This window comes from Sturnus vulgaris, chromosome Z, assembly GCF_052056855.1.
Source record: "Sturnus vulgaris isolate bStuVul1 chromosome Z, bStuVul1.hap1, whole genome shotgun sequence".
In the NCBI taxonomy this organism is placed as follows: domain Eukaryota; kingdom Metazoa; phylum Chordata; class Aves; order Passeriformes; family Sturnidae; genus Sturnus; species Sturnus vulgaris.
The window spans coordinates 13082414-13094951 of NC_142283.1; the positions used below are offsets into that span (position 1 = coordinate 13082414).

The following is a 12538-nucleotide window of genomic DNA, read 5'->3' on the forward strand; positions in this document are numbered from 1 at the left end:
CAGTACACAAGGCCCTGGCTCTTACAACACCCCATGGCTTGGTGGTAGGTGCATGAGTCTGAAATACACGCCTGAGGCATTAAATCATTATTTTCCCCATGACATTTCATTTTTACATTTACCTACTAAGAGGTATGTATGTATAAACTTATAGACAAACATCTAAGAATTTTAATTATATGTAGAACAAACACACAACATTTTTAACTTACACTGCATGCATAAGAATGTAACACTTCAGTTATGGCTTTTGTGTACATGTAATCAAAATCTCATGTTTCCCTCACCATCCACAGAGCAGCTTATTTCAACTTGTGCATGATGTATTGCTACCATCCCACCTTTCACATATTTAGGAAGGCTACCAATAAAAAAGCTGTATTTTCCAGACTGAAAGACTGTACTAGTATTGGAATGTGAGATGTTAGAATGCATGTATGAACAATGAAGGAATTGCTCCAATACCTAAAGTTTCATTATCTTGCTGAAGCGTGCATGACAGAAATATTGTGACAGAGAGAGATCATCTTAATAGTTACCTTTTGAAATAAGCCTAAACATTCCATTCATGAACACAGTGACTAAAGATGAAGACAGATTTAAGCATTTTTCTAAGAAACTTCGTTATATATTACACCAAAACGTGTAACTTCTGCTACAAGAAAATTCAATGCCCTTGTTATTACACTGGCTCTTTCACTTGGTGACTGCATCTTATAAAGAAATCAAGAGACAGGAGTTCATTTTTTATCATCAAGTGTGTATCTCCAATCAGATCTTACTTTCTCACCTCAAGCAAGAAGGCTGGCAGGGTCCAAGAATGATGTACCTGGGTATAGTGTGAGCAGAGTCAATATTCCAGGAAGTAGAAGAGATAAGAGAAAACTGCAATGGTCATAAATCTAAGAAAATAAATTAATCTAAGAATGAACACATTGTATTTCTCCTGAAGTATTACAACAATTGCCACTAAATAACAACTCACGGGTAGAGAATATATAATGACTACATTCAGTTACTTAAGCATTATAAATTATAAGTAGTGTTCTGACTACCAGTATTACAATAGTACTTCAGATGAATTCTGAGGAGTGTGAGGGCAGATTTGGCCAATAGAGATGTCCATCATTAGAGATAGGGAGTAATTGTTAAAGCAAATCAAGCAGAAGATGTTTCTAATTAAAAAACCTGAAAACCTAAACCATGTGAACTATATTACATCTGTTTTCTTTATCTCCTCTAGTTTGTCTCACCTACAGTACGAAGATAAACTAAAACTAAAATATGTGAACTTAAAGACAGAAATGCTGGGAGTGAGAAGCAACAAATACCTAACTTATACTGAAAGGAACAAAGAGAAAGACACCTGACAGAAATAAGTAGGAGTCAGGAATTCTAATATAATTCTGAAATTTGGAAAATGAAAACACACACACACAAAGGGAACATATTTTTCTTCAAAACCCAGCACAAAGTCATGCCATTCATAATGTTTTATTTCAACTTAGCAATTTGGATTTATGCAGCTAAAGCTTTTAAACATACTGGAGCAAACGAGAAAAATTAAGTACCATCACCTTAATTACTCACACTATGCACACCTTGCCGCCTGTCTAAACAGAGATGATTTTCAAGAAACTGCAAGGGACAGTTTAAATAAAAGTTGGGAGTTGTTTAAAAAAAACCCATAAAATATTTAATTTACTTTTAGGCAGAGAGTGCATACTTTATTAAAAAACCCAAACAGCAAGAGATAAGAACGAGACAAGAATGGGGTGATCTGAAAAAAACTGTCAAAAGATAGGTTTTTTGAAATGGTCTTTTATTTTATGCATTTCCTACTATAAGAGGGAGCAGGCACTTAAAGTCAATGGCTGAATTTTCATTTCCCCACCAACAGCAGAATACGACTGACAAAGTGAAGTCCAAGAAAATTTGATTGGAATGGAAGTGCTGCCTTTAGACACATAATTTGAGTTCTGCAGTGGCCATAGGTAATGTGTACAGCAGGGGAGAAGTGGAGGCTTCCTGAGAATGTCAAATCCCGTAGAAGAAAACAAACCTGGTCACAGCTGCCATGAACTGCAGTGCCAGGACTTGGGAGTCCAGGTCCTAGCAGCTATCAGGGTATTACATCGTGTGTTGATATACTGGATGCACACTGCCCCTCTAAAGGGAGTGCTAAATACCATCGACTTTCTGGTCATTTTCCTTCCTACTAGTTGGTAAGCTTGAAAAGATTATTTTGCTAAAACCTTACACATTCTAGTTTTGTAAAAGTTATATTTTTTTTTAGCAGGAGCACCGCCTTCCCAAATTAAATCACAGAAACTCTCTCTCCTCCCCAGCACTGTCTTGCTCTCTGCTGAATATTCCCTATACAGTTAGTTTTCTCTAGCTTGATTTCTCATGACGCAAGAATCTGAAAAAAACCGGCAGCTGTTTCATCATATGCCTATGTTTAAAGAACAATATTATTGAACACAAGAGCAAAACAGGAAGGATGCTATCTACCTCACATTAATTTTAGCCTTTTTTTCAAATATTTAACCACCTAATGCAGTCATAATGAATACCAACACTCAGTACAGTTTCATATTAGTTTTGATTACTACAAACCATACTTGCTGGCCAGAAATTTTGAAGTGCCTAAAGAGAGGATGTGGTAATTTAAAAGCACAGATTCCAGGAAATAGTCTCTGCTTAACAGTGAAACAAACTGATGCATTCATTCAATACATTTTGCAGAGAATTACAGGTTCTAAAAACTGCCTCTGGTGAGTGCTTCCCAGGTGAAGTTAGCCAGCAGTACACTTTTTTAGGATCAGTTCCTCCAGATGGGAATGAATTATCTGAGGCACTAAACTGAAACTCACATACTTGCACACCAACACGGGATGAATTTGAATACAGCATTGGAGTTTTTGTCTCTGTATCAAAGAATATAATTTCAGTTCTTCCCTGGGGAAATACAGAAAAAGATATCTGGGCTGAATTTCTCTTTCCTTACCCATATCAGTCCGCCAGCTTGCTTAAAGAAAGAAAACAGACAGAACAGAGTGAGCTGCTGGGATTATCATTCTGCATGTAGTTCAGACTTCTCCTACTTAGTTTTCATATTTAAATGACACATTAGTCATAGCCAATTGCCAAGGTTCCTCTCCTAGATTATATACTCTTCATTTCTTCCCCTCAGAGAATGCTGTCTTACTTTCTAAATAACAAGATCCATTCATTATTACCAGGCTTGATCTTCCAGCAATAGAGAAAATGCCTCTGAAGAATGTCAGGTCCCAATAGCCAGAGGCCAAGAAGAGAAACCTTGCTGTCAATCCTTTCTGAAAAATATAGCAGAAAACAATACATGAAATTTAAAAGCAAACTATGAGTGTCTGAAGGATGGTCATCCTGTGGAAAACATCATTACAATAAACCATAGTTTATAAACCTAATAAAAGGATTAACTTTTCAGATGTTTCATTGAATGTAGTGGTTTTCTCTAAACATAGTGATTAACTTCATTTTTGCCAAAGCACACCTTCTTTTGGCACTATTACCCTCTCTGCAAAAATTGCATGGGACTTATCAATTGATACAAAAAACTATTTCCATATCAAAAGTTATTTTTCTATTCCAACATTTCTGTTTGTCCTAGGGTTTGCACAAAGAAAACAGTTTTGTCATCATTCATGGCTACAATTCAGGGTCATAACCAACCCTGCAAACAGCTGCTTGGCTTTCACTGCAGTGACTCTTAGTTTTGAGTTCCTGTTTTGGAATCTGTTTTGGATCCATCCCATCTCGAAGTGGCACCAGCAATTGCAGACAGCAAGGGGGGTTTCCATCTCCCACCCTTTGCAACTTCAAACATCAATAAATATTTGTGTGGAATGCGTCTACAAAGATTTGGATATTTGGCTCTACAGCTGAAATTTATCTTTACAGAACTTAGTTGCAACAGAGGTTTTAACCTTGGGGAAAAGCCCCACCACTTGAGTAGTTAGGCAGGCCATAGAGGCTGGGGAAAAAAAAAAAAGACAAATACAGATGACTAGAATGGTTTTTAGATTCAAGATCTTTGTGACCAGTGGCAAATAGCTGATGAAAGAGAGCATTAATTAGATGCTAGCAATGAAATTCTCTGTTGGTTTTGAGAATATGTGGAATTCTGCTGACACTGCTGTTGTAAGGGCTGAACTTTTAGTGTGCTCTTCATCATTGTCATCAGTCCTGCAAAGGTTCACACCCTTCAAAACCTTAGCAGTAGGTTACACATATCTCTGCTTACAACAAATCAGTTCAGATATTTCAATTGCACCCGGCAACAAAACACTTCAAAATGCATTCCTATTTTTAATGCACTAGAGGATTTTGGGAAGCTTGCAGCAATATCTGAAATTCTAACCATGTATTTTCAAACACACTACATCTCACTATGGGTAGCAAGAGACAAGAAGGAAGTTTGAGGCATAACAAAACACGTTTCAAATTTTGCCTGACCTTGGTCTGTGTGAATTTTATAACAAGCAAACATTTCCTACATCTATTTTTCTAAGAACGATGAACAGACAACAAATATGACAAAAACCATGGTTAATCTCTGATGAGTTCAGACTACTGATAACTCATAATATCTTATTTTCAACATGAAAGAAATTTACACCAGAGGTAAAAGTGGCATTAAGGTACTTGTAGCTGGGGTGGGGTTTTTTGTGCTTGTCTTTTTTATGGCTTTCATCACAGAAATAAAATTTTAAAATGTACTAGGGATTTTGGACAGCAATGGTTTAAAACAACAATTAAATGAGCTGGCATATTTATGAGACACTCAGTGCTATCTTGTTAACTATAAGTTACCATTAGCATTCATACATACACAAAACCTATAGAGGATAACATTAGACTTTCAAATAATGCAGTGATTTTTATATCTAATGTCAAGTTTGAATGGGCATTTCTTTTAACTATCTCAGTTTCATTAATAATGTAAGTTTCAACCTAACTGTGTTTTTTATTAGAAAAGGACTATATTGTTCATATAAAAATAATTAACTTGAAGCCTCCCTATCCAAAATCTCAATGACTGTACACATACACTTGGTATGGTGTAAATGTCCTCAGTTATTTAAAAATATTTGCTTGCACAGTTATGTAATTCCCCTTTAACATAAAGAAATCAGTTATATTGCATTTAAGCTACACTTATAACATCAAAATCTGTTTTTTTAAAACACAGACTCACTTCTCAGAAGTCTTCATTCGCCATCCACAGAAATAAAAAAATATATGAAAGACAGATCTTTGCAAACTTTGCTTAATAATGGAATGACAATTAAATTAATCCAAAGGGACAACAAAAAATCCAGGCTGTAATATACAAGTCAGTTTTATGTAACCATTAATTAATTCAATAATTTCAACTGTGTCTTCTGATGCTCTGATGAAATCCTTCATCCCTATGTACTTAATGTTCTGGATGTTCCTAAGAAGAGGGCTGGTAATATTTCCAGATTTTTCATGTTTTAATTCAGACTTCCAGACTTTGTGCTGGTTTTTGTTGGGGTAGAGTTAATCCACTTTACAGTGGATGATGGGGGTGCTCTCGTTCTCTGCAAGTTTCTTCCTGAGCTTACTCAGAGTAGCAACAGTGAACTTGCATGAGTGCAAGCACTCAAGGCATATTCTTAGAATGCAATGGAGCCTAACATAGAGAGATCTTTGTAATGCACTGTAAAAAAAAAAGGGCATCAGTCCTAAATCAATCCTATTTAGGTCTGCTTGGGGCTCAGCATCACTGCTCAGGGCTGGCACATCATGAGGCCACCAATTTATTTCATACAAGTGTTGGACTTGTGGTGGCAGAGATTCTGACTTACCTGTTCATTAAATCTAAATTTATTTAGATATTATTTATCTAAAATATGCCTGCACACTTTAGAAACATCTGCCTGCATCAAACCCACAAGCAGTGAGCAGCAGCAGAAAAAGGATTTCTGACTGACACAGATGTGTGCCTGCCATGCCACCAGACTCAACAGGAGTTTGTTCTTCTGACAGAATCCCAGGACCTTACAGCACATGAGACAAACTTTAGGATACTGACCGGGTTTTGACTTTGTCTTTTCCTGCTTAGGCGTCTCTCCAAGCTTTAAAAATGGTACTTACAAGGCTTCTTTAGTTTATCAGTATTCTCTACTTATATATACAGATTTTAATGAAAAGTAATAGCATCTGGAGTTTCTACAGTTCTTGGTCCCTATTACTAAAACAAACGGAAGGACTTTTTAATAACAGAAGTAAACAAAGACTGACATTAATTCATATGATGCTTTCTCACTAAGAAATGCCAGGTTTTGGTATAGCTACACTTACTAAGATTTTAAAATGTAGCAATAGAATTTTACTTTTTAAAGTAAAGCAACATAGTCTTACGTTAGTGATAATAAAATTTTATGTATTACTCTTAATATTATATATTAATTTATTAATATAGGAGGCATAACAAACTGCATGATACAAAAAAAAATATTCAAATCCAGGCAATCCCAAGTTGTTACTAATGGCAGCTCTAACTTTATCCACTGACATATATATATTATCATAAAAAGTTTCCACGTGATACAATGCAGGATAACACTGTGGCATTGTGCTAATGCAGCCCAGTACGCTCATGCTAACCTGCTTAAAGATGACATTTGACACACAAATGCAAATCTTCCCTCCACCACAATGCTTCAAAACAACCCTCTCCCCTGTTTCTGCCAATCCTCTATAATTGCCTACCAACATATATGAAGTGGGAAAATGAAAACCTGTGCTCAAATATCTGCTCAGATAACATTGCCCTCGATGCAAAAGCATGTCCAAAAACAGTAACACACTTCAAGAGCAAGCAAGAAACTTTATGTTGTAGCACTGTGAGTATAAAATACACAGGCAGCTCAGAGAGCTAGTGTATCATTTAGGCAGACTCCCTACCCTTCCTCGGGATAGAAACATGGCAGGAGTACCCCCTCTGAATCCCTCTGCCGGTGACAGCAGCAGGAAGGGTGTTTATTAAACCTGCCTGCAAGATAAGGAAGGTTTAGATTGCATATTAGGAAAGATTTCTTCACTGAAATGGTTGTCAAGCTTGGGATCAGGCTGTCCAGGACATGGCTGAGTCACTGGCCCTGGGCTTATTTACAAGACCCCTAGATGTGGTGCTTGGGGTCATGATTTAGTTATAGATTTGGAAGTACTGGTTTAACATCTACTCAATGGTCATAAGGGTCTTTTCCAACTAATGATTCAGTGATTCTATGATGGTTGCAGGCAGCAGCTTTTCCTAGCACAACCCAACATTATGTGCTATTGCTTCCAAGTCCTATGAAGAAGAAAGATGAGTTTGTGTGATGCAGCATCTGGTCCTAAATATTTGAATCAATTGGAAAAAAGAACTTAGGAAGTTGGGAAATATTTCCATGAGGCCAGGACATCATATCACTCATGTCACTGGACTTCCTCTCAGAGTGAAGATTCAAGGCCAGGTAAACAGTGGTGGAACAGTAATTTCACTCATTGTGCAGGAATCTTCACAAGAAACAACAAGAAGCATCAACAACAACAATAATCATAACAGCAAAAACAAGAATTAATATGGTTTAATAATTAAATACCTTGCACTTTCCAGTTATGAAAAAGTATAAGCACTCTAATTTTGAAAACATTGGCTCAGTACCCATTTGTCAATTAAAACGTGGACAACCTAAAACTATTGTTCACACAAACTTCTGTTTTATTTAAGTATAGACAAAGCAAGTTACCATCTGAATCTTTGAAATATCAAAGTGAAATTGGACTTAAATCTCCTGCCAATATAACTAGAGACAATTGTAATGACAACATTGTTAAATGTTGTAACAATGCCATATTAATAAGATTTTCACAAAGGCCAGAGAACTAAGAAGCAGACTGGGTATTCAACAACTCCTTCCAACATAAGCAATAATTGAAAACTATTGTCAGAAATTGAAAATGAAAGTCAGAATATTAAAATTAAATATTATCCAGATGAAGTGAATTTAAATGTTATCCAAATAAAACTGATTACATATATTAAAAACATGGAATGGAACTGTCTGCTATGAAAACAAAATATCACCAAAAATTTAAAAAACAAAAGTTTCATTAATTCCAACAGTGAAGAATGTATGTACAGTACTAGTGAAAACCTTATATCTTACTAACTTAAAGGAGAGAAATTTCAAATGTTTCTATTTCAGATCTTAAGATTAATTTTCTGATGACTTTCCATACTGAAGTGTTCTGTGAATTGTCTCTATAGTTTTTATTAAAAAGGAAACTCTTTTGACAACAGAAAAAATATGATGATTTGAGGTTACACTTCTTACATGAAAAAGGGAGATTATAGCAAGACTGTCTAGAATATTGCTTGATGTTTCACCTCTGTCTATTCTGTGCACTCCAGTCCAGTTCTAATGTCCTTTCAGACGACTTAGGGACTATAAATACACCATTTGATGCTTTTCTTCAAGTTTTTATTACATGAAACACTATGGGAACTCCCAGAATGTCCATGAAACATCATGCTAAGCTTTTGTTTAGGAAGAGCCTTTCTTCTTAAGAACTGAGACATGACTTTCTATTCAAGGAAGTGAACAGTGTGAATGAGCCTCTGAGAAATCAGAAGCCATGGTCTGAAGCAGTGTGCTTTCTGCTGCTGCTGTCTTTCTTTGTATTGTGCAAATTTCTCTGTTGTGGCTGTGTGTATTTTCTCAATAGAGCCCATGGAACCTGCAGTAACTGGAGTATCCCTAAACACTGCAGTTATTCATTGCCTAGAAGCATTGAAAAACACTGGGTTTTGTCACTGGAAACCATGTCTCCATCTACTAAATTATGTCAAATGCACCTGATGGCACCAAAAGCAAGAAACTTACCATAGCAGGAGAGGAAGTAAATGTAAAATAAATAATATTCTTGCTTGACAGAAAAGACAGAGCAGTTTCCATTCCTGTCATTTACCCCATATTTGACATTTTTGCACTTTCCCTTCCTTCTTTCCACCTGAGAAATATAAGCAACTCTTCCAGTGTACAAAGAGAACAAACAAATTTCCCAAGACTTGTGTCAAGGCCTTGCAAATTATCTTTTATACTGCAAAATTTTTTGGCTTATAGAGGGACCTCAGAACCTGAGCAAAATGAGACATTTCATCTTGGCGGGGAAAAAATATACCCTCAGAGCTTACTGATACTAAAACAAGCAGTAGAAGTCTAAATTAATTTAGCCATGTCTCCAATTTCGTTTTCTGCCTACTACAAAATTAAAGGAAATGCTATCATATCCTTAAACAATAATTTACAAAGAGATTTAAGCTCAGTTTTCAAGAGATAAGCAATGGAGAAGTTATAACCAATCCTTGGCATTTTGACTCTCATCTTTGTTCTCCAATAGAGAAAAGATGCCCTTTGTAATGAGCTTTTTCCCTCCTACCAGTCCTCAGTGGTATCCAGGGAAAACAGTAAATTAAAGGTTGTTACTGTGAATTATTGAGCATTTCCAACCTGACTGAGGCAAAAGAGATTTATGCTATGAAACCATGGCTCTTTGCAGCTCATCTTTATATATTGTTTGACAAAATAAGATATGTGTCTCGAGCTTTCTCTCTCTGTTATAGAGCCTATAAAGGTCAGAAGGGCTAAACCCAAACATAATGGCAGGAGAAACGTCTCTATAGCTGAATAGCTGACTATAATAACATCACTTTAATAGCACAAAATAACATTACTCAGGCCATACAGCCAACATATTATGTTTCAACATAAAGCAAAGAAATAAGCTTCAAATTAGATTTTGTTTACTCTATGAGAACTCTAGGTTTATTTTGGATGAGAGAAAGCAGTCAGCATTTGTTTATCTCCTTCATTTCAACTCTAGAAGGAAAATATTTGGTTCCAAAGTAATTCCATTTGCAAAATCTTCTCTGTCAAACGAAGTGTTAAATCCTGATATGGATTATGCAATTGTCTAGATCACATAGCATAAGGAGAGAAATTAAACTATGGGATTACTCAGGCCTTAGCAAACAGTAATTATGCACTACCTCAAAATTAATTTTGACAAGAATTTTTGTCTTTCTATGGGGTTTGAGAGACTACTTTTTATTTTAACAGCATAGAGCTAGAATAATGTTGCTAATGTCAGAAGAGACAACATAAATTGATATGTACTAGGAGAGGACTTGGGGCTGGCTCCCTTCATGCTCTCTTAGTGTCAGTCACAGAACCATAGAATGGCCTGGATTGGAAGGGACCTTTGGGAAGGGGAAAAATTCAGTTCCAACATCCCTGCTGTGGGCAGGAACACCAGGTTGCTTAGAGATCCATCCAGCTTGGCATTGAACACTTCCACACTGTTCAATGGGGCAGCCACAGCTTTTCTGGGCAACCTGTGCCAGGGTCTCACCACCCTCACAGAAAAGAATTTCCTCCTAATATCTGATCCAAATCTACTCCCTGCCAATTTGAAGCCTTTCCCCTTGTCCTATCCCTACATCCTATTGTAAAAAATCCCTCTCCAGGATTATTGTAAAAAAATCCTCTTTCAGGAACTGGATGGCTACAATTTGGTCACCTCAGAGCCTTCTCTTCTCCAGGCAGAACAATCCCAGTTCTCTGAGCCTTTCCTCCTATGAGAAGTGTTCTCTCCCTGTGATCACCTTGGTGTCCCTCCTCTGGGCTCTCTCCAGCAGCTCCATGTCCTTCCTGTGCTGGGGCCCCAGGGCTGGAGGCAGCTCTGCAGGTGGGCTCTCACCAGAGTGGGGCAGAGGGGCAGAATCCCCTCCCTGCCCTGCTGCCCACGGGGCTCTGGATGCAGCCCAGGACACTCTTGGCTGTCTGGGCTGGGAGTGCCCATGGCTGGCTCATGTCCAGCTCTCACCCCCAGCACCCCCAAGCCCTTCTGGGCAGGGCTGCTCTCCATCTGTTCATCCCCAGCCTGGGCTGGCACCAGGGCTTGCCCTGACCCAGGGGCAGCACCAGCACCTGGCCTTGTTAAACCTCAGGAGATTCCCAGGGGCCACTTCTCGAGCTTCTCCAGGTCCCTCTGGATGGCATCCTGTCCTTCAGGAGTGTCAACTGCACCACTCAGCTTGGTGTCATCTGCAGACGCACATATTTGGTGAAATTGTACATCAGGATGTTGGAATGGCAACATGAACTTTCCTCAGATGTGAATGATGATACAAGGTCTGCAGATACCAGAGTTAGATCTCAGCTTTATCCTAGGCTATGTCACAGGCAACGATTTCTTGTTTAAAGAACCTGAAATCTGTTAGCTGAAATGTACTACAAGATGCATAAATGATGTGCTGAAGCCACCGGAGATCTCTTAGCTAATCTCAGATGTGCTAATTAAAATAGAAGAGGTACATAAAATATTTCAAAAGGATTTGGTATCCTGGGCACAAAACAGTGTTAATAGGGTTGCAATCCTTCTGGTGTCCAAGCAGCACACGCAGCACAGCTCTCCATGCAACCAAAACTCTGAAGTCTAACTGTGTTGGGGAAGGGGGAGGGGGAAGGGAGGGAAATGTTATTAAAATCTTATATTTTTTCTCCTAGAAACAATTTTCAATATCATCATTAAAACAGAGTGTGAGGTGTTAAACTCTCAAAGCTTTTTAATGGTACACAAAAGATCTTTTCTTCTTTTGTTGCCTGCTACTGCTACCAGCCTACATGCACACCTGATTTAATGGTACTGTAAAAGGTTGAATTGTTACATGCTTCACAAATAACACACTAAACTACATTCTGGTGGAGAAATAGCATAAAACATACAATCCCTTTAAGAAAAAATCTTTAACCCCCAACAATAAAACCAGTATAAAAAGGAGAAAAGATAGTTTTTCTGTCCTAAAAATGTACACACCCTGTTAAATACTTAGGTTAGGAACTGTATCACAAAAGCAACCCAAATTGTAGCACCTACCCTGATTTTGCTGAATGTCTTTAAGAACAATGTACTCAGGCCCTCAAAGAAGAAATAACAATAACACACTGTACTGACAATGTCACAAGTGGATGTAGAAAGCACTCCAGACACAATGAGATAATTTTACACCAATTTGAATTTACTTCCTCAATTGAGTAGTAGTGTTCTGTTTTGATTTTGTTTGATTTTTTAGTAAGTTTTTCAGTTGACTAGTTCATTGGTGGGTTTTTGTTTTATTTTTTTATTATATGCTTACATGTTGAATAACAGAAGCGCAATTTTGAACAAGCAAATAGAGAAAAATACACACACACACAAAAAATTAGCCACAGTTATCCATACCTTAACTAACCACTCATTTTGCTATAAGACCAATGGCAGGAACAGTTTTCCTATACTATTTATAATTGTACAGTAACTTTGACTAAATATTTTTTTTTTAGAATACTACACAGATACCATTGCCTCTTTCTGCTTATATATCGATGTTTGGGTTTATTTCACCAGAAAATCAGATTCACAGAAATCAGAACCAGAA

At 37.3% G+C, this 12538-nt stretch overlaps 1 long non-coding RNA gene across 5 annotated transcripts in view; it reads right to left on the bottom strand.

Annotated features, from left to right (window-relative positions):
* The window catches only part of LOC148219683 (uncharacterized), a 143386-nt gene that overhangs the window by 29690 nt on the left and 101158 nt on the right, over window positions 1-12538 (bottom strand). For 2 of the 5 annotated variants that reach the window (XR_015799414.1, XR_015799412.1), the window contains exon 2: window positions 3243-3338. The exons of the other annotated variants lie outside the window; for them this stretch is intronic. This is a non-coding gene — a long non-coding RNA (uncharacterized LOC148219683). The remainder of the gene's footprint in view (window positions 1-3242; window positions 3339-12538) is intronic. 5 annotated transcript variants of the gene reach the window in all.